The following is a 20,423-nucleotide window of genomic DNA, read 5'->3' as shown; positions in this document are numbered from 1 at the left end:
AAGATATGGTAGAAATGCTGCTGATCTATGGAGAATGTACGTTGACGGGAAATACGTTATGAGATTGCTTGTTTGTTGATAGTACTGTTAGCGAACATTATGATTATTAAGTTAATATGTCTATTTTCTACCCTACTCTACATACCTGTACTGTACCCTGTTGTAGGTGGACGAAATGCTGTTCAGGCAGAACGACTGTACAGAAGACGATTCCCTGACAAGCCATCGCCTTCGCGCCGGATGTTTGGTCATCTCACATCTCGTCTACATGAAACGGGAAGCTTAAATCCAAGACTTCGACATCGTCCTAGAACACGCACAGATGAACGTGCTGAAGTTGCTGTGCTCGCTACCATAGCTGTGAATCATCAAATCAGCACACGTCAAATTGAACGTGAAGTTGGTGTGTCGAAATCAAGTTCACAGCGTATTCTTAAACGTCATAAATTTCATCCTTACCTTGTGCATTTACACCAGGATCTTCATGGAAATGACTTCCGCAATAGGGTAACATTTTGTTCGTGGGCTCAGCAAAAACGTCTGACTAATTCAAATTTTTTTGCAGATGTTCTCTTTACCCACGAGGCATCATTCTCCAACAAAGGAATTGTCAATATGAGGAATATGCATTATTGGTCCGCAGACAATCCAAAATGGCTCCGTCAGGTAGAGCATCAACGTCCGTGGAAAGTTAATGTTTGGTGTGGGATTATTGGAGATGCCATTATCGGATCTTTCTTTATAAATGGCATCCAAAATGACAGACAATACTCCAGATTTATACGACACAATCTTCCTGTTCTCTTGGACACCGTACATCTGAACCGGAGAATGGTCATGTGGTATCAGCATGACGGATGCCCTGCACATAACGCCTTACGAGCACGACGACTTCTGAACCATAAGTTTCCTGGTAGGTGGATTGGACGAGGTGGCCCAGTAAGATGGCCTGCCCGCTCTCCGGACCTTACACCGCTGGATTACTTTCTTTGGGGAGCAGTGAAGGATGCTGTTTACCAACATGAACCAACAACACCAGAGGACATGAGGCAACGCATTATTGATGCTTGTACAGCCATCAAAGAGGAAACAGTAGCACGAAGTAAGGCATCCTTCATCCGCAGAGTGACCCTATGTATGCAAGCCAATGGGCATCACTTTGAGCATGAGATGTGAACGCTATGTTTAGTATGTAGTGCTGGTACCACAGTGGAAGTTTCTACAAAGGGCCATTTTTCCCAGCGATGTTAAGAAACATTTGTTTGCAACAATTTGTCATTTAACGCATTAGATAAACATAACATTGATAATTATGTGATAATAAAACTAATTGGTTAAACATGTTTACATTCATCTTCTATGTCCTACCTGAACTTCCCAAATCAAAACATTTTTACCTAAACAACGGTAAAACTTTTAGTCCACTTGCTCGTTTCACTAAAACCATCAACATGAATTTTACTATTACGAGTGAATGATTAACTGTCACTTGCGCTAGATCTACAGTAAAGTAAAGTTTTAACGTTGAACGGCATTACCTTTTTAGTAACGGATTAACGATAAGCGAAGTTAACTTTGTGACTAACGTTGCGGTACACAGGTATGTTACAGAACCGCATCACCCCTAGCCTATGGGATAAATACCTGCTGGAATGTACGATGTTAATGCAGGATGGCAGCAGACCGTCTTACTCGTTTCGGACCTCTTGATAAGTATGGAAGTGTGATTACACATGTCAATCACATCGCGATTACGGGCAGCATGGGGTTCGCGCCTGAGCCTCAGGACGTGCGCTAGCAGCGCATGTCGGGTGTTCAAGCGTCAACTTCGCGTCTTAATATCTCGGGATTTAATGGGAATATTGCGATGCAATCAACGCCATTGTGTATGTGCTTTGTCATGCTATGGATTGCTGAATAAAAAATATTGGAGGTCCATTTAAAAAAAAAACATAAGTTTGTGTTAAAAAGCACATATGCTTTCGTTTTAGAATGTTTCCAAAGATGTACATTCATGGGCCCCAGCTCCACATTGATACCGGTGAAAGTCGTTTTCCAATAGCTGTTATTGTTCCAGAGATATTTTGGGTGGACAAATTAGCTGGGACACCCTGTATATGTAGTTAAGACTCACCGGCCACTTTACCATCTTCCTGTTCTGTGCGAATGCACAAACAGTGCCCGAACTCACGGCATTCGGCAACGCGCCGCGGGTAATGAGTATAATGGGCGGGGGCACTTCGAATGTAGTGCGGGACAATACGTTGAGAATGTGGGTTTCGCGGGAGGCGTGCCAGAGATAAATCCCTGCAGTCGCGCCATCCTCTGTGTCCTCGGTGGCTTAGGTGGATAGAGCGTCTGCCATGTAAGCAGGAGATCCCGGGTTCGAGTCCCGGTCGGGGCACACATTTTCATCTGTCCCCGTTGACGTATGTCAACGCCTGTAAGCAGCTACGGGTGTTCATGACGCAATTAAAGACATCCAAGTAGATCGAGCTGCAGTACTAAACGCAACTCTAAAAAAGAACGAAATTGACTGCTTCCAAACACTTTTAACAAGATTTCAGCTGTGCTTTGATTCAGTGGGAGATGATTTTGTGAACATAATCCATGACTTCGTTTTCACTGCCACAGCCCTAACGGAACTGGGACACAGTGTCACATACTTCTTGCAAAGGAAAGTGGACAAATGCACCATCTAGTTGCATTCAGTGGTACGTACAACAGATTAACTTTGCTGAGCTTTAGGTTAGTGTCACTGATTGTCCCTGTTATTCCTGATATTTCAAACCTTCCACTGCCTCAGGATTACTTCCAAGACCACAAATTCCTACTCCAAAGTTGTCCTATTTCGACTCCACTGTCAGATTCTTCAATTAACTAGCAGTGTTTCGAATCTGCATTTATAGCGACAGAAAACATAGTGAAGAGACGCCTCGTGAAAACCCTAATGGACTACTTGCAGGTAACGTTGTCGTTTACCGACTAGTAAAGTCATCAGAAGACTTAGAACATTATTTACATGTGCTGAGACTGTGTGAACAATGGCAGATGACGCTGAACGATAAAAGTGTATCACGTCCACCACATCAGTGCTACAAATGTTCCGTCAGAATTCAGTCACACTATAAATCACCTAAGTTTAATCTCTGTTGATCCATCGTGGACAGGGGACGTCAGCTGGTTAAGTAATTGTCAATATCAATGAAATTCGCCAACAGCCGTGTAACATCTCAGTTACACGGCTGTTGGAGAATTTCATTGACGCTGACAATTACAAAATTTTAATGGTGATCAAATCAACTATATATGCTGGTTAGTTATTACAGTTACAAACAACTTAAATTGGAGCCACCCCACAGAAAATATTGTCGGGGAGGCGAACTTAAGCTACTGGCAGAACATTTACAAGGCGCAGCAAATCTATTACACAGACTGCCTGCACTATGCTTTCCCTCCTGCTCTGTAGTGTTTCTGCACGATATGGTATTCTTACCAGATAGTGTTAACGTAGGACATCGAAAAATTTCAGAGAAGTGCGGTTGGTATTGTTTTATCGCGTTTCCTTTACTTCCATCTACATATGGAGTAATTACATCCATGGAACACAGGAGAAGTCGGAGCTGAAATCGAAAAATTTAGATATTAATTTTTCCCATATTCTATTTGGAAGTGAAATGGTAGAGAAACTATTGGAAACTGGCTGTATGAAACTTCTGTCAAACACTTAAGTGTGAACTGCAGTGTAAATTGAAACGCCCCTTAGAAAAATTTATAAATGACTGTGCTTAAACTGACACACAATATTTTTAGCGCAACGCAGTCTGACTTTCAATAATCCCTACAAAAGACTGGCCCTGACTAACATTAAACTATACCTTTCACAAATCACTTACCTCACAAAAGTCCTCGTTACTCGAACTACTGCAATACAGCGAGCGCCACTACTGCCAGCTAAATAAAAGATTCAAACTACTGAAGGCACTAACTACTGATAGGCATAGTTAGCAAACGAAAGATTTTGATAGAGAACAGGCAATGTATTTACCTTAATAGTGTTCAAAAGTCATAATATATTTATCAGCTCATGACATCCAGTCTTTGATGGACACACGTCCAGATCATCCGCTCTCAAAACTCCGCCATCTCTCTCCCCACATCCACCACTGCTGGCGGATCACCTCCAACTACACAACGCTACGCGCTGTTCACATCCATCTGCCCAACACTACAATAGCAAACAACAATGCAAACCAGCCACAGACTGCACACAACACACCCAGTGATTTTCATACAGAGCGCTACGTGGCGTTACCAACATAAAAACCTAAACAGCCTACTTACAAAATGTGTGGATGTAAAATCCGCGGCTTGGCTTCTCTGTGTGCAGGTCGGGCACCCGTAGCTACTGAGCAGTTACGCTTACACTTTGATCAAAGGCACCACGCATATTCTCGGGAGACCCATCTAGGAGGTTGGAATATTGGCACCTACGAGTCTCATCGAGCAGAAAGGGCACCTAATGGTGCTCCTGGGGGTGGATAGCCTTTAGTTTGCGCGAGATACTTTACCAGATATGATAAAGCTGTTCCTCATACAGGTGGGTCAAGAGCACCGCGCTTGGTCTCGGAAGAAATCCCCAGGAGGCCAGAATGTTAGCACCGATGGGCATCAGCAAGTGAAAAGAACACCTAATTGTGCTCCTGGAGTTGGATAACCGATTTCTGCGTGCCAAATACCTTACCAGCAGCGACGGAGCGGTTCCGCATACATGTAGATGAAAGACACCGTGAGTATTCTCAGCAGATATCCCCACAGAGACAGAATACTGGCACCGATCAGAGTACCATGCGAAAATAATACGTAATAGTGGTTCTGTGGGTGGATGGTCTATAGTGTGCGCCAAATACGTTACCAGCAGCTGTGGAGCGGTTCCGTTTACTGGTGATTGAAAATGACCACGCATGTTCTCGGAAGATGTCCCCAGGTGGCCAGAATATTGGTGTTGATGGGCATCATCGAACGGCAATTACTCTTAATGGTCCTAACTGAGATGGGTAGCCTCTAGTGTGAACCAGACGTAGATAAGAGTCTTATTGTACCCATTAGAAATGGTTGTTGAAAAAAAGGGAGTCATATTCCAAAAATTAGGATTAAGACTTGTAAGAGAAACTGAAATTATCGTTATTTATACAATCTGACTGATTATTCAGAAATACATACAAATGATACTGGCTAAAAAAGCACTTGTGAATGAACTAGATAATTCAAAGTGTTGCAGCTAACGTTAAATATACAAAGATAATGAATTTCAAGTGCATGTACAAATGCAACGGACAGATAACGAGTACATAAATGCAACAGACATAATGAATATACATCTGACTGTAATAAAAAATTAGAAACAACGGAATTAACCTACTAACATTTAAACAAAAATGCACACTTGGATAACACGTATTGTATTGTATCTAACCCATCTTTAAATATTCTGGAGACCCTGTGGAGTTAACAGACGATTCCCGCTTGTCTGTGGTCTTGATCCCAACGTGTTTCATGGCGGCATAGAAAGGTGACAGGAAGCAATGCTGCGCTACGCCTTGTAACCAGAGAACGTGCAGGAGACTTCCTTGGTTCCGACCACGTGGTCACAAAGACTTTCACAACTTCTTGTGCAGACCGCCTTATAATAACTCCCTGGACATATAACTTAATACTCAGCCAAAAGGAATAGAATCTGCTGACACTGACGGCACGTGATGAATAACTACAAAACGAATCTACAGTGCAGCTTACAAAACACGAGAGGAGAAAAATTCGAGTGCGTTATCCACACACAGCCAAATTTATACTCGAAATACTTTAATCTAAAGGCACGCGTATTCACCACATGTCTCACATTGTTCGCTTCAGGACAAAGCGTCCAGGAACAAAGGAAATCTCTAACTAAAACTCATAAAGTCTGTTTTCAGTGTGGTTTTATATTCAAAAAATTCGAGCTAACAACAGAAATTACAATGTATATAATGTAGAGATAATACTATAAGGCAAGCTTTCAGACTCTGCCACATTTTACACATACTCGCCACCACTAACGAAATAAAAACACTCCAAATGTGACTCAAATAACGAAAACTTCCGATACGTGTGAGAGAACATTCTTATCGCGCAAAATCCGCATCGATTCTGGGCTTATTAATCACTGTTTCACAAGATAAAGAACTTGGATTCATTGACTACCAAGCGGTACGCAAAATCTAAAACTTACGAAAATTTGCCTCACCAGAAAGTTACCACACATTTCCCTTGTAAGACGTCCCACTTGACCTGCGATGAGAGATTGTTCCCAGCTCGACGGTCTGTTGTCTTACTGAACACAAACAACGGGACGTCTTTTGACTTCACGGAGGCCAGAGAACGCGCTAGAAGGAGATGTTACCGACACGTGGTCTCTACTCGCTCACGTCAAGTATACGTGCGAATTATATCAAAATAAACACGAATAAGAAAATGTCTCATAAAAATCTAATTTCACTCTGTTACTTAGACAGCCTGATGTAGCAGGGGACGTTGATAAACACAGATGGGACGTACTTCACAGCGCATCATTCCCAAAACTTTACCTAGAATACGAGGTGTGTTCAAAAAATACCGAAACATTCGTAGTTCCGTGCAAGTGGTGTGTTGCAGCGAAATGCGGTTGGCATCCCTACACATGCTTGCGTTTAATGTGTAACTGCCGGAAGTTTCATTACAGTATGTCCTTTAGCTATTGTTCAGTGCTGTGTCGCACAGTTAGCGAATTTCAAGATGGCAGAGTTGGGGAGCAACGCGTCTGCTTTAAATGTTGCATGAAACTCAAGAAAAACTATATACAGCGAAACGCCAAATATTGGAGGAAGGCTACGGTGATAATTGCTTAAGCTGTACTCCGTGTTACGAATGGTTCACATTGTTTAAAAATGGCCGGACGGAAGTTGAAGATTACCCTCCTTCAGAGTACCTTTCGACGTCTACCGTCGACGCACATGTTAAGAACGTTAACGAAATTATGCGTGTCTACGGAAGAGTGACTGCCCAAGAGATTGCAGAAGGATCTAATATTTCAGTTGGATCATGTCATGAAATCCTGAGAAGGAAACGGCCCAAAATGTGGCGGGACAATTCATGGCTCTTGCATCACGGTAACACACCTGCGTATTCATCTCTGTTGGTGCGTCGCTAGTGCACAAAAAAACGAAATCACTGTGCTGCCTCATTCTCCGTGCTCTTCAGACCTGCTACCTGCGGACTTTTTTTATTTCCAAAGTTGAAAACTCCGTTGAAAGGTCGAAGATTTGCTTCGTGCGATCGAGCATGATTCGTACGAAGACTGCTTCCAGAAGTGGACACGGCGTTGGAAGCGGTGTATCAATTATGGAGAAGGTGTTTAGAAAGAGACCATGCGCAAAAAATAACAGATGAGGTACACTACTGGCCATTAAAATTGCTACACCACGAAGATGACGTGCTACAGACGCGAAATTTAACCGACAGGATGAAGATGCTGTGATATGCAAATGATTAGCTTCTCAGATGATTCACACGAGGTTGGTGCCGGTGGCGACACCTACAACGTGCTGACATGAGGAAAGTTTACAACCGATTTCTCATACACAAACAGCAGTTGACCGGCGTTGATCGTGCAGCCACGTCTCGATCCCGAAGTGAACAGATGGGGACGTTTGCAAGACAACAAACATCTGCACGAACAGTTCGACGACGTTTGCAGCAACGTGGACAATCGGCTCGGAGACCACGGCTGCGGTTACCCTTGACGCTGCATCACAAACATGAGCGCCTGGGATGCTGTACTCAACGACGAACCTGGGTGCACGAATGGCAAAACGTCATTTTTTCGGAGGATTCCAGGTTCTTTTCACAGCATCATGATGGTCGCATCCGTGTTTGGCGACATCGCTGTGAACGCACATTAGAACTGTGTATTCGTCATCGCCATACTTTCGTATCACCCGGCGTGATGGTATGGGGTGCCATTGGTTACACGTCTCGGTCACCTCTTGTTCGCGTTGACGTCACTTTGAACAGTGGACGTTACATTTCAGATGTGTTACGACCCGTGGCTCTATCCTTCATTCGATCCCTGCGAAACCCTACATTTCACCAGGATAATGCACGACCGCATGTTGCAGGTCCTGTACGGGTCATTCTGAATACAGAAAATGTTCGACTGCTGCCCTGGCCAGCACATTCTCCAGATCTCTCACCAACTGAAAACGTCTGGTCAATGGTGGCCGAGCAACTGGCTCGTCACAATACGCCAGTCACTACTCTTGATGAACTGTGGCATGGTGTTGAAGCTGCGTGGGCAGCTGTACCTGTACACGCCGTCCAAGTTGTGTTTGACTCAATGCCCAGACGTATCAAGGCCGTTATTACGGCCAGAGGTGGTTGTTCTGGGTACTGTTTTGTCAGGATCTATGCACCGAAATTGCGTGAAAATGTAATCACATGTCAGTTCTAGTATAATATATTTGTCCAATGAATATTCGTTTATCATCTGCATTTCTTCTTGGTGTAGCAATTTTAATGGCCAGTAGTGTAGAAAAAAATTTGTGAACGAAGTTCTGGAATCTTTTCATCGGACCTCGTAAAAGCAATCCCTCGGACTCTTTTTCCCATAGGCCTTAACCTCCTTCGTCCTGAGCTGAGATTTTTTTGAATGAAAAGTTTGCATAGCTGGTCAACGCGTCGTTCTGGGATAAAATAAATCTAAAATGCTAAATTTTTGAAAGTGGAGTGATTCACAGTAATTTTAGGACATTTAGCAAATATGCTACATCAGGACTCAACTAGGTTTGTCATCCTAGTAATAAAATATCTTCAAGGATTTCTTTGATGGATTTTGTTTAAAGACTGATATTGGCACACATAAATACATTTACGCAATCACTATGAATTGTTATTTTACTATTACAGAGTGTGTCCCTGGAGGATTGGTCAGTTCAGTGATGAGACATCTACTTCTACATAGATACTCTGCAAATCACATTTAAGTGCCTGGCTGAGGGTTCATCGAACCACCTTCACATTTCTCTATTATTCCAATCTCGTATAGCGCGCGGAAAGAATGAACACCTATATCTTTCCGTACGAGCTCTGATTTCCCTTATTTTATAGTGGTGATCGTTCCTCCCTATGTAAGTTAATGTCAACAAAATATTTTCACATACGGAGGAGAAAGCTGGTGATTGGAATTTCGTGTGAAGATTCCGTCGCAACTAAAAACGCCTTTCTTTTAATGATTTCCAGCCCAACTCCTGTATCATTTCTGTGACACCCTCTCCCATATTTCGCTACAATACAAAATCTGCTGCCTTTCTTCGGATTTTTTCGATGTACTCCGTGAGCCCTACCTGGTAAGGATCCCACATTGCGCAGCGGTATTCTAAAAGAGGACGGACAAGCGTAGTGTATGCAGTCTCCTTAGTAGGTCTGTTAGATTTTCTAAGTGTCCTGCCAATAAAACGCAACCTTTGGTTAGCCTTCCCCACAAAATTTTCTGAGTGTTCTTTCCCATTTAAGTTATTCGTAATTGTAATATCTAGGTATTTAATTGAATTTGCGGCTTTTAGATTAGACTGATTTATCGTGTAACCGAAGTTTAACGAGTTCCTGTTAGCACCCATGTGGATGACCTCACAATTTTCGTTATTTAGGGTCAACTGCCACTTTTCGCACCATTCAGATATCTTTTATAAATCGTTTTGCAATTTCTTTTGATCTTCTGATGACTTTATTAGTCGATAAATGACGGCGTCATCTGCAAACAACCGAAGACGGCTGCTCAGATTGTCTCGTAAATCGTTTATATAGATAAAGAACAGCAAAGGGCCTATAACACTACCTTGGGGAACGCCTGAAATCACTTCTGTTTTACTCGATGACTTCCCGTCAGTTACTACGAACTGTCACCTCGCTGACAGGAAATCGCAAATCCAGTCACTTAACTAAGACGATATTCCATAAGCACGCAAATTTACTACAAGCCGCATGTGTGGTAGAGTGTCAAAAGCCTTCTGGTAATCTAGGAATGCGGAATCGATCTGAAATTCCTTGTCAAGGAGCTAGTTGTGTTTCGCAGGAACGATGTTTTCTAAACCCATGTTGATTGTGTGTCAATAGACCGTTTCCTTCGAGGTAATTCCTAACGTTCGAACACAATATACGTTCTAAAATCCTGCTGCATATCGACGTTGGCGATATGGGCCTGTAATTCAGGGGATTACTCCTACTACCTTTCTTGAATATTGGTGTGACCTGTGCAACTTCCCAGTCTTTGGGTACGGATCTTTCGTCGAGCGAACTGTTGTATATGAGACAGAAACGATCATTCGAAGTGAATAAGTCTATTAGGCATGGGCTTAAAATGCGTACCTTAAGAGCCAGGAGCACTTCATCTTCGATACTGTGAAATAAATCTCTTCTAGTGCAAGTTATTTGCTTGCAACATTTTTAGAGATGGTTATAAAGGCCAAAAAAGAAATAAAAGTCGATTAACCTTGTGCTCTAAAATGCATACCTCAAGACCTATAAAAACTTGTTCATCTCCGCCACTGCGAAACACATCTCTTCTGCAGGAAAAAAGTGCTCATTTCTCTTAAGGTATGCATTTCACAGCCCATGCGTATTAGTCAACTTTTTCTTCTTTTGGTTCCTACTACCTCCTCCTATAACATGAAAAGTAATGAGCTTGCAGTAGAACAGAATTATTACACGGTATACAAGGTGAAGAAATGCTGATAGCCCTTGAGGTTTCCTAGACTTTCTTGCTTCCTGTCATATCCATGAACATTGACCATTTCTTCTTGAACATCCTATATGCGGAAATACTTGCAGAAAATTTTTCTTGTGTCTGCTTTTTTTTATGGAAATACAAATCTCTGGAATAGAGATAATTTAGTGCTCTGCACAAATATGAAACCTTTATATCGAGGCAGCCTGTATCGGAAACAACTTTTATAAGTTTTGTTCATTATCTCACATAGGTGCATGACATGGAACTTTCTTGCTGTTGGTGATGAGACGCTCTTTGATGTTCCGGGAGGGGGGGGGGGGAGGGGGCTTCATCCTTGGAACTGCGTCGTGTCTTCATCGTCACATTCTTTTCCCTTCAGTGTTTCCTTCCTCTTTCCGTCTCTCTTGTGAATGTGAAAGTGCAGGTCGTTGCCATATGTGGACCCGAGCCACATTGAGGAAAGAAAGGTACCGCTATGTTATTGCGATGAAATAAACCATCATTTATTCAATAGTTCAGGCCGTAAGACGGGCAGCCAAATGGAAACCGAACACCCGTCTCAACAGGACCGTGGAATGGTTCCACTGAAAAATAATCACCACTCGCGTAAACGTATTTGCCCGTTTGGAAGACGAGACGATCAGTTCCTATTTCGCAGAACGCGGTCGGTAGCTGCCGCATCCACAACCGCGCCCACTCTTGCACTTCCTTGTCCGACTGACACCGATGTCCATTCATGTCTTTCTTCAGGTCGTCAAAGATGTGAAAATCACGCGGTAAAAGATCCGGTGTGTTTGGAAAATGCTGCAGTGTTTCATAACCAAATCACTGAAGCATAGCCTTCGCCCGGCTGGCAGTATGGGGGCGGCCGTAATTGGGCAACAGGCTGATAACGTCCGACAGCATCCCTGGTCGTTTTGACTTCATGGCACGTCACAGTTTCAACGAAGCGCCTTCACAGCGCTGCGCCTTGCTGTTGGTTCCACGCTCTCGCCGAGCAGAGGAATAGTCCTGTGCACGATAACGCACGCCCCACACGCCGCCAGTTGGACGAAGGCTGGGCTTCTGCGATTTGGTTAGGAAACACTGCAACTTTCTCCGTACAGCCCAGATCTTTAAGGGGCTCCGGAACGCCCTATACTTGCAATGTTAAAATAACGCTTATAAATTACATCTTTCCTCACAAAGTATTTGAGGTAGGAAGTTGAACTTTTTACAGATTATTTATTGGAATATGGGCTGCAACTTAACACAGGGATTTTACAAAATTTTAGTTCAGTTATTAAAGATGATTTTTTTTCAATTGTAATGAAAATTCACAACATTTTTTTGCAATTTTTTATTTATATATTCAAAAATATACAGTTTTTTTGGAAAAAGGCTGTGTTAAATTATGCAGAAGGTACTGTGTAACATTTACTGAAAGTTTGAAACAAGTATGTTTGGAAGATCCTTAGAAAACATGTAACTAGTATGAGAAAATATAAGTTTTGGGAATCGAGCGACAAAGATTGGATTAACTTTTTAGTGCATTCCAGGTCCATGGATTATCTTCATCCTCTGCAAACTCCTCCTCCAGCTTCCTCTTGTTCCTCCTTCTGTTTACTCTTGCTTGTATTTCTAGACTCTTTGCAGCCCTGTCTGCAGCCCGAAGGCGTTCCTTGTCTAAAGCAAGCATCGCTCGTACCATGTTAGAACCTATCTTCATTCCCATATTTCTAAATACCTTGCACCTTACAATGTTGCCATCATTGAAAGTCGCAACAGCATCATACACACCAAAGTGAAGTGTTTCTATTCCAACAAATACAGTCTTGGGGATTCTCGACCATATAACACTATTTACACTTTCATTGGGGTTTTGAGTTTTTCCGTGAATACACTTTTTCAACAGTTCAGGCGCTGCTAAGTCTCTGAAAATAGGTTTTATCACCTCCATTATTGCATGAGGCAGACTATGCTTATGAGTGTACACTTCACCAGTTAAACTGCTGTCAAATGGTGTTATTATTAACAGCGCCGCAGTGGGTCACGCCCATGTAGAACACATTTCAAAAAACATTTAAAAATAGTTGTAGTCTTCGGAATTGAATATATAATATATATCTATTAAAAGGTAATAGTCTGCAGATTCAGAAAACGCAAAAAAGTAAAAATTGAACTTTTCATGATTTTGAGCCTTTCCGGAGCCCTTTTAATCATGTGATTGTGACATATTCGCCATCTGAAGAAAGACAAGCGTGGACGCCGGTTTCAGTCGGACGAAGAAGTGCAAGTGCGGGTGCGGTTGTGGATCCTTCAGCGGCTGGCCACGTTGTGCGAAGCAGGAATCGATCCTTTCATCTCCAGCCGGAAAAAAGTCTTAACGCGTGTGGTCATTATTTTTGAGTGGAATCATTCCATAGTCCCGTTGTGGCGGGTGTTCGGTTCAAATAATGGTTCAAATGGCTCTGAGCACTATGGGACTTAACATCTGAGGTCATCAGTCCCCTAGACTTAGAACTACTTAGACCTAACTAACCTAAGGACATTACACACATCCATGCCCGAGGCAGGATTCGAATCTGCGACCCTAGCAGCTGTAACGTTTAATAAAAAAGGAAAAAGAGAAGAAAAGAAAAGGTTGAAAATGTGGGAAGAAATGGTGAATAAAAGTGGGTTTTAAAATCTTTAATGACCGTGAAAAAGGGAAAGAATGAAACGCAAATCGGACTTCGTATTACAGAAAAGTCATCGGACTTCGTGATTCGGAAAAGCTATTGCTGGGGTGGTCCTTGTGGTGTTTCTGAGCAAAAGTCAAACCAATTTCCACTGCAAAAATTATTTGAAAAGAACAGAGAATAAAAAAATGTGATTAACAGGGGAGAAATGGCGTAGATAAGAGTTCATCCTTTACCATGTTAACATGTCTTCTTTCGTGCGGCGTCCAGGTCTTCAAAAATCTCCTACTTCATTTCTGCATGAAAGTAGTAGCTGCTCCGAAATCTTGCAATCGTCCAGGAATCACTAATTTATACAAATTAATACTGAATGCAATTTATTTTACGTTGCTACTTCCATCCTACGAATTTCATAAGCACTTCCACAATATGTCTATACATTAATAAGTTTCTCGTCTTAATCAGATCAAGACTAGCTAATAAGTTTTTTACGTCTGCATCAAGCTTCCGCTCTCGAGAGACAATAGACGGATAGAAAACAAAAAAAGCGTTACAATTTTAGTATTTTCTCTGCCGTCGAGCGCTCATACCGCTGCGACGGTATAATTTATATCTGAGGGAACGAGTGTAGCGCGGCGAAATTCAAAGTCCGGCTACAAAGCAGTGCAGTTCCGCACTGAAGCGCCTAGAACCGCTCGGCCATGGTGGCCAGCATGGGTGTTCGGTTTTCATTTGACTGCCCCTTATATCAACTCGTCACAGCGTATTCCAAACCCATTACAATTCAAAATTATTAAAAATGAATGGAAATTACATTTATTTCTGCTGCTGCCACAAACCGGGAGCATGCAGAAACAAAAACGAGTGATGCACAGAGTGTACAATTTGGTATAAGGTACAATCTGGTAAGGCAAGTTTAAGGCCGGATATAGCATATATGCTAGACAAGGTCCGAAGAGGTTAATGTGGCCATTTTTTCCAGCCTGGGAATTGGAAATTACGCGAACGGCAGCTGCACGCCACTCCGCGCACAACAACAGGATTTATAACACCTCTGGCGCTGGTGTTTCCCACCGCACAGTCCGTTTGGCTGAGCTGCTCTTATTGCACTCCGTTTTCGCTTCCCCCCCGCCCCCCCCCCCTCATTCCTCTCCTTTTCTCCTCTGTTACTGCCATCAACAACAGCTATAACAGCAACAAGTGCGAGCAGATGCGCCGTTTTCTTCTTCTACTTAACTCTGTTCAATAAATTACCGGCCGAGGTGTTCACGGCACAGGGCCGATTCCGCTTAATTTTCAATGACTGCGCTGCCAACAATGGGCAGGGGACTCCCCGCCGCACAGTAACTGCCCGCGCTGCGCCGGGCCGCGAAACCTCGGGAGCGCGAGTCCCGCCGGCCGACCCGACTCTCCCCGCCTTCTCCCGCGGAGAGCATCGTTACAAATTATCCGTATCGCTGTCATAAGCTTAAAATGTTTATCATCTTACACTTGCCAACAAATGGTTTGAATTGTGCCGTAAATTACCATAAACGTCCGGGACAGGAAAGCACGGGGCCGTCTCCAGCCGAGATATTTATGGGCGCCTTCGGCCGGGTACCGGTTTCTGCGCCGGTGTCCCCGTGACGTCACGACGGCCGAGCGGCGGTGTGGCCGGCCACCCGGACTGCGGCTCCCGATAGAAGGGAGCCTCCGCTCGCAGGACTGCGGCGAAGGCGCCGAAAGCACGGAGGTAAAAATAAGAGGAGTTGTCGTGACGTCACAAACTTGAAGCCGACCCAAGTGAAGATCCGCCATGTTAGCTACCCCAAAACATTCGCTTCTCGTGGTTTGATTCCGTGTAGTCGTGAAGTGTTTTGATAAAAAATGCCGGCTTGCGTCGCTTACCGGTGTACTAATCGTTCTGATTGTAGTCTAAAGTTTAAACAAATCACATTTCATTCGTAAGTGGACTTATTTAAACGCTATTTTCTTATATATACCTGAAATTCTGATGCACTGTAAAGTTTTACAGCATGGTTTTATTTATGTGATTTGACTTTAGATTTCCTCTCAATCCAATGCGAAGAGCTCTCTAGAGGTGAGCAATAATACACTTGGTTTTCATTATTTGGTTATTCCCAAGGAACTGAAATGGGGACTAATGTTTTAAAATGCAATAATTTAATATAAATGTAATGTAACTACTTATAGTTAATTAAATCTTCAATCAAATGTGTGGAACACCTGTCACAATGGTTAAATTATCAGTACTTAAAGGGTTACACATTTGTTAAAGCAAAGTTCCCTGTCTAAGTCCAGGCTATTTAGATCATTACATTAATCACTGTGTTGTCGTGTTTCCCTGTAAATTGCTGTTATTTGCCACACTGAATATCACTTCGTAGGTACAATTTAGAAACAAAGCAGATGTGTAAACTACAATGGGCCTCGCAATCTTAAATTCAGTTCTTTTCCTTCGTAATTTAACGAATCTTTCACTTTGTTGACATGACAGCTGGCTTGTTTATACCATTCCTGCATACATCTACGGGATACCAAAGGAAATAAGGTAAGTTTCTTGCAAACTTGAACATTTAAAATTTGCATTTGACCTGAAAATGCAACGAATACAAATCGGTGCCTCTAAACTATCAAGCATTGCTTTTGGAGTTCTGGTTTTTTCAATTATCGACACAAACACAATGAAAATGAATAGAAATGGATTACGAAAGCACGCTTTTTGTAGCACATACTTTTCGGTTATTCGAAGTGCATAAACAAAAAGGAATTATTACTGTATCGAATACGCATTTAAGACCATAAAAACGTTTGAAATTGCGTTCCTTATGCTGTGTTGTTCTCTAAAACACTGAAACATTTACTATATAAAACAAATATCGCGTGCACACGACATAAATAACGAACAAAATGGCTCTGAGCACTATGGGACTTAACTTGTAAGGTCACCAGTCCCCTAGAACTTAGAACTAACCTAAGGACATCACACACATCCATGCCCGAGGCAGGATTCGAACCTGCGACCGTAGCGGCCGCGCGGTCCCGGACTGTAGCGCCTTTAACCGCTTGGCCACCAAGGCCGGCAATAACGAACAAGAATCAATTGTAAACACTCGTCTGGTAATGTTTTGGGGGATCCAAGATGGCGGCAAGCCCCGCCCACTGGCTTCAAAACAACGTACAGCGTAAGTCTGTAGGGCCATCTCCCCTTATTCTACCTCCATGGCCGAAAGTGCCCTAAAGCACTCGACGGCGAGGCACCAGGCTGATCTTCGCTCTGCGACGGGTCAACGCTGCTAAACCACTATTTGAACGATACTCATTTACTGGTGCCAAAATGTCCTGACTCTCAGGGACAAGAAGAGAATTGCAACTCAGCAAAGCAAAAGCAGAAATATTTCTCTACAAACGAAAATGCACGGGTATCACCCCAATTTCATTCTCGCACCAATGTAAAGATAAGTGGCAAGATATTAGTGTCAGTGATGCTGATAAACAGCTGACAACGCGGAAACCAGAAAAATCACAGCTAACATAAAGCACTCCGTCGTCAGGCCACGAGTGGCCTACCGGGACCATCCGACCGCCGTGTCATCCTCCGTGAGGCGTGGGGTCAGCACACCACTCTCCCGGCCGTTATGATAGTATTCTTGACCGAAGCCGCTACTAATCGGCCGAGTAGCTCCTCAATTGGCATCACGAGGCTGAGTGCACCCCGAAAAATGGCAACAGCGCATGATGGCCTGGATGGTCACCCGCCCAAGTGCCGACCACGCCCGACAGCGTTTTACTTCGGTGATCTCACGGGAACTGGTGTAACCACTGCGGCAAGGCCGTTGCCTCACAGCAAACATACTGTTTGTAAATATCAACTGTACTGCAGTGGAAAGAAAGATATACGAATGTAAGCATGTGATATTTAGGAAATGAACACTTTGACGATGCTGGAGCATAACCAAACCATGTATGCGTGTTAAAGAAGAAAGCCTCATTTGGTCAAGCAGAATCTTTTTTCCACACTATAAATATTTATAGTGTTAATCTCAGATGTGATCACATTGAAATTGAACCTCTTCGGAGGTACATGGTTTCAACACCGGATTCAAACCATCACAGGCATATCGAACGAGTAGGAAGACAATCTGCTAGAAACCGTGATGAGTGCTACACATCTTGGACGCTACATAGTTCGACATATCGTTTGGTCTGTCTCCGTGACACTGAACATACGCTAATCATTCTCCTGTGCGAGATATGCGTTCGTGACAGCGTAACGATTGCACAGCTGAAGTTGGTATAGAGGTTCTCTAAAGTTAACCAACTCGGTTTCACGAGAACTACGTCGGTTTTCTGCTAAGGATCCCCATTTAAGTTTCCCGAGCATTTCTTTTATACTTTCGTATGGGTATTACCTTCCGTTCAAAATTCAAGCAGCGGGACATAATTCGTTCCATGTCTGTTACCAGGCCTACTTGAAAACTGGAACGATATTCGAGAACTGAAAGTTTTGAAAGCATTATTTCAAAAGAAAGTGAACATGGGTCGGTGTAAAATATTAAAATTTTGTGAAACAGTCTCGATCGCAACAGATGTTTATTTTGGTTGGCAACCGGTTTCGGTCTATGATTTAGATCAAATTTGCGCCGTAAGCACTGCTGTGCGATAGTAATACTTGTTACGAGGGATTTCTATACAGAGAAATGGTAAGATGGCTAAAAACATCGGGAATAAAAGCTGCAATAATAACAAAATAAAATGTTATACCCATGTGGCGAATGGTGGCGGAGGTCGGAGCAAGATCCTTTATTGTTATTTCCAGTTCCCATCGGGGAGGGGGGGGGGGGGGGGGCTGGCAGCAGCATAAGCGGTGCTCTTCAGTCGAGAAATCAACATCCATAAGAACACGAACATCAACTGCTAAATAAGATGGTATTACTGGAGAACATGTTATGTAAACCCCGCCCATCACATAGGCGTCACATCATTGACAACAAATCATGTACTCATTGCATACGATATGTTACGTTAAATGGTATACTCAAAACTTACAAGAAGAGCTTATAAGAAACGCAGTAACACATATGATTTGATCGCTTTTGTGTGTAAACTGCCTTCTGTGGGCATTTTTACGAACTGGTTGAAAGAAGTCGTAGCAGTTGCGGTTAGTATAGCGATTGCTTGACGGTATCGATAGTTAAATTACAGCGAGCCCCACCACGCTGGCCGTGGTGGTGGACGGAATGCTAAGGCGTTGTTTAGTCGATAATTTGGATTTAGATCGTCGTGTTTCAACCGAAGGAGACGATAGTAGCGAAAAAATTATAGAGCGAAACCGGTTGCCAACGAAAATAAATATGTGTTACGATCGAGACTGTTTTACTGAATTTTAATTCCAGAAATGGTCGCTCCAGACTCTTGTATGCGAGTAGTTAGTCTTTGAGAGTTCACTGAAAATCTCTGTACGTGAAAGGTAATGCCCTAACTGAATGACTCATGATCGCCCAGCCCAAACTACTGAGGACAGAAACTTGGAATTTGGGGAAGGTGTGGATCTTATACTGCAGGCATCGTTTAAGAAAGGATTTCTCGAAATTCCAACCCTAAGGGGGTGAAATACTGGATGAAGGTTTTTTTTGAAAAATGTCGCAATTAAGGCAATTTTGAAATTAGACCTAAGGAAATTGGTATTTGGTTCCTCGGTCACAAATAAACAAATACATGTTTCAACATTTTTGGAAATTTAACTCAGTGGGTGTGAAATAGTGGGTGAAAGCTTTTTTGAAAATATATCATTATTAAAGTATTTTTAAAGCTACATCTATGAAAATTGGTATTTGACATTTCGATTACAAATACAGAAATGTGTTTCAGTCTTTTTGTAAATTAACCCCTAAGGGAGGGTGTAGGAGTAGAGTAGGGGATGATGTTTTTATGAAAATATTGTGGTATGAAACAATTTTTAAAGCTAAATCTATGAAACTTTAAATTTGGCTTCTGAGTTAGAAATAAAAAAATGCGTTTCATTATTTTTGGAAATTCAACCCCTAGGGGGGTGGAACGGGGGATGAAAACTTTTATGGCAATATTTCATTGCGCAAGCATTGTTGAAGCTAAGCATATGAAAATTTGTATTTGGCTTTTATGTTAGAAATGAAACACAAGCAAGTCACTGTTTTTGGAAATTCAACGACTAAGGGGGTGAAATACGGGGTGAAACGTTTTATGAAAATATTTTATTGCGAAAGCATTTTGAAAGCTAAATCGTCGAAAATTGGTGTTTGGTTTCTCGGTTAGAGATGAAGAAGTATGTGTTGCAGTAGGCGTTGTTTATGAAGGAATTGACCGAAATTCCACTCCTGAGGGAATGAAACAGGCGATGTATGTCACCATCTGCAGTTGGCTGCACCCTGTACTTTTCGTGGCATCCGGACGCACCCTTCCCACATCCGGAATGATTCCCCCCGGTATGCACACGGAGCACACATTGGCTTCCTTTCCCTCCTTGGCAGCAATGTTCCTAAGGGGCCCCATTACACGCCTAACGTTGGAGCTCCCAACTACCAGCATACCCATTGTATGTGGGTGCCCGGCGTGTTGCAGAGTAAGTAGTGCTGAGAAATAATTTTTAAGAAAAAATTCTACAGTTTGTGTCATTTCTGAGATAATTAGGAGTGAAGTTAGACAACAACGCCGTTGCGCGTGAAAATTCAAGAGGCTCGCGAGGTACAATTAATGTCAGTTGTTCTCATAGCGTAGGTGGTAGCGCGCGAGACTGCTCAGCTTTTGGCTCGGGTTCGATCCATACTGCCGTCCCATTTCCAATTTTTGTATCGCTTTCTTGTTCAGTCTTACGAAACAAAACAAAGAACTCGCTTGGCGACACCGTCTCTGGCGGTTCGCTTGAATTTGTGTGCGCACCGGCCCGACTGGCTAATTCAATGCTAATTAACTCGGAAAGAGCGCCA

The 20,423-nt window shown here is 42.8% G+C and overlaps 1 non-coding gene across 1 annotated transcript; it reads left to right on the top strand.

Moving 5' to 3' along the window:
* The first annotated feature begins 2,330 nt into the window (after positions 1-2,330).
* On the top strand, positions 2,331-2,404 carry Trnat-ugu (transfer RNA threonine (anticodon UGU)). Its single transcript has one exon. It is a non-coding gene; the product is annotated as a tRNA-Thr (tRNA).
* Positions 2,405-20,423: the final 18,019 nt, after the last annotated feature.

This window comes from Schistocerca cancellata, chromosome 9 (assembly GCF_023864275.1).
Source record: "Schistocerca cancellata isolate TAMUIC-IGC-003103 chromosome 9, iqSchCanc2.1, whole genome shotgun sequence".
Lineage (NCBI taxonomy): Eukaryota > Metazoa > Arthropoda > Insecta > Orthoptera > Acrididae > Schistocerca > Schistocerca cancellata.
Note: the sequence above shows the minus strand (reverse complement) of the source record. Positions and strands in the feature narration are given on the sequence as shown.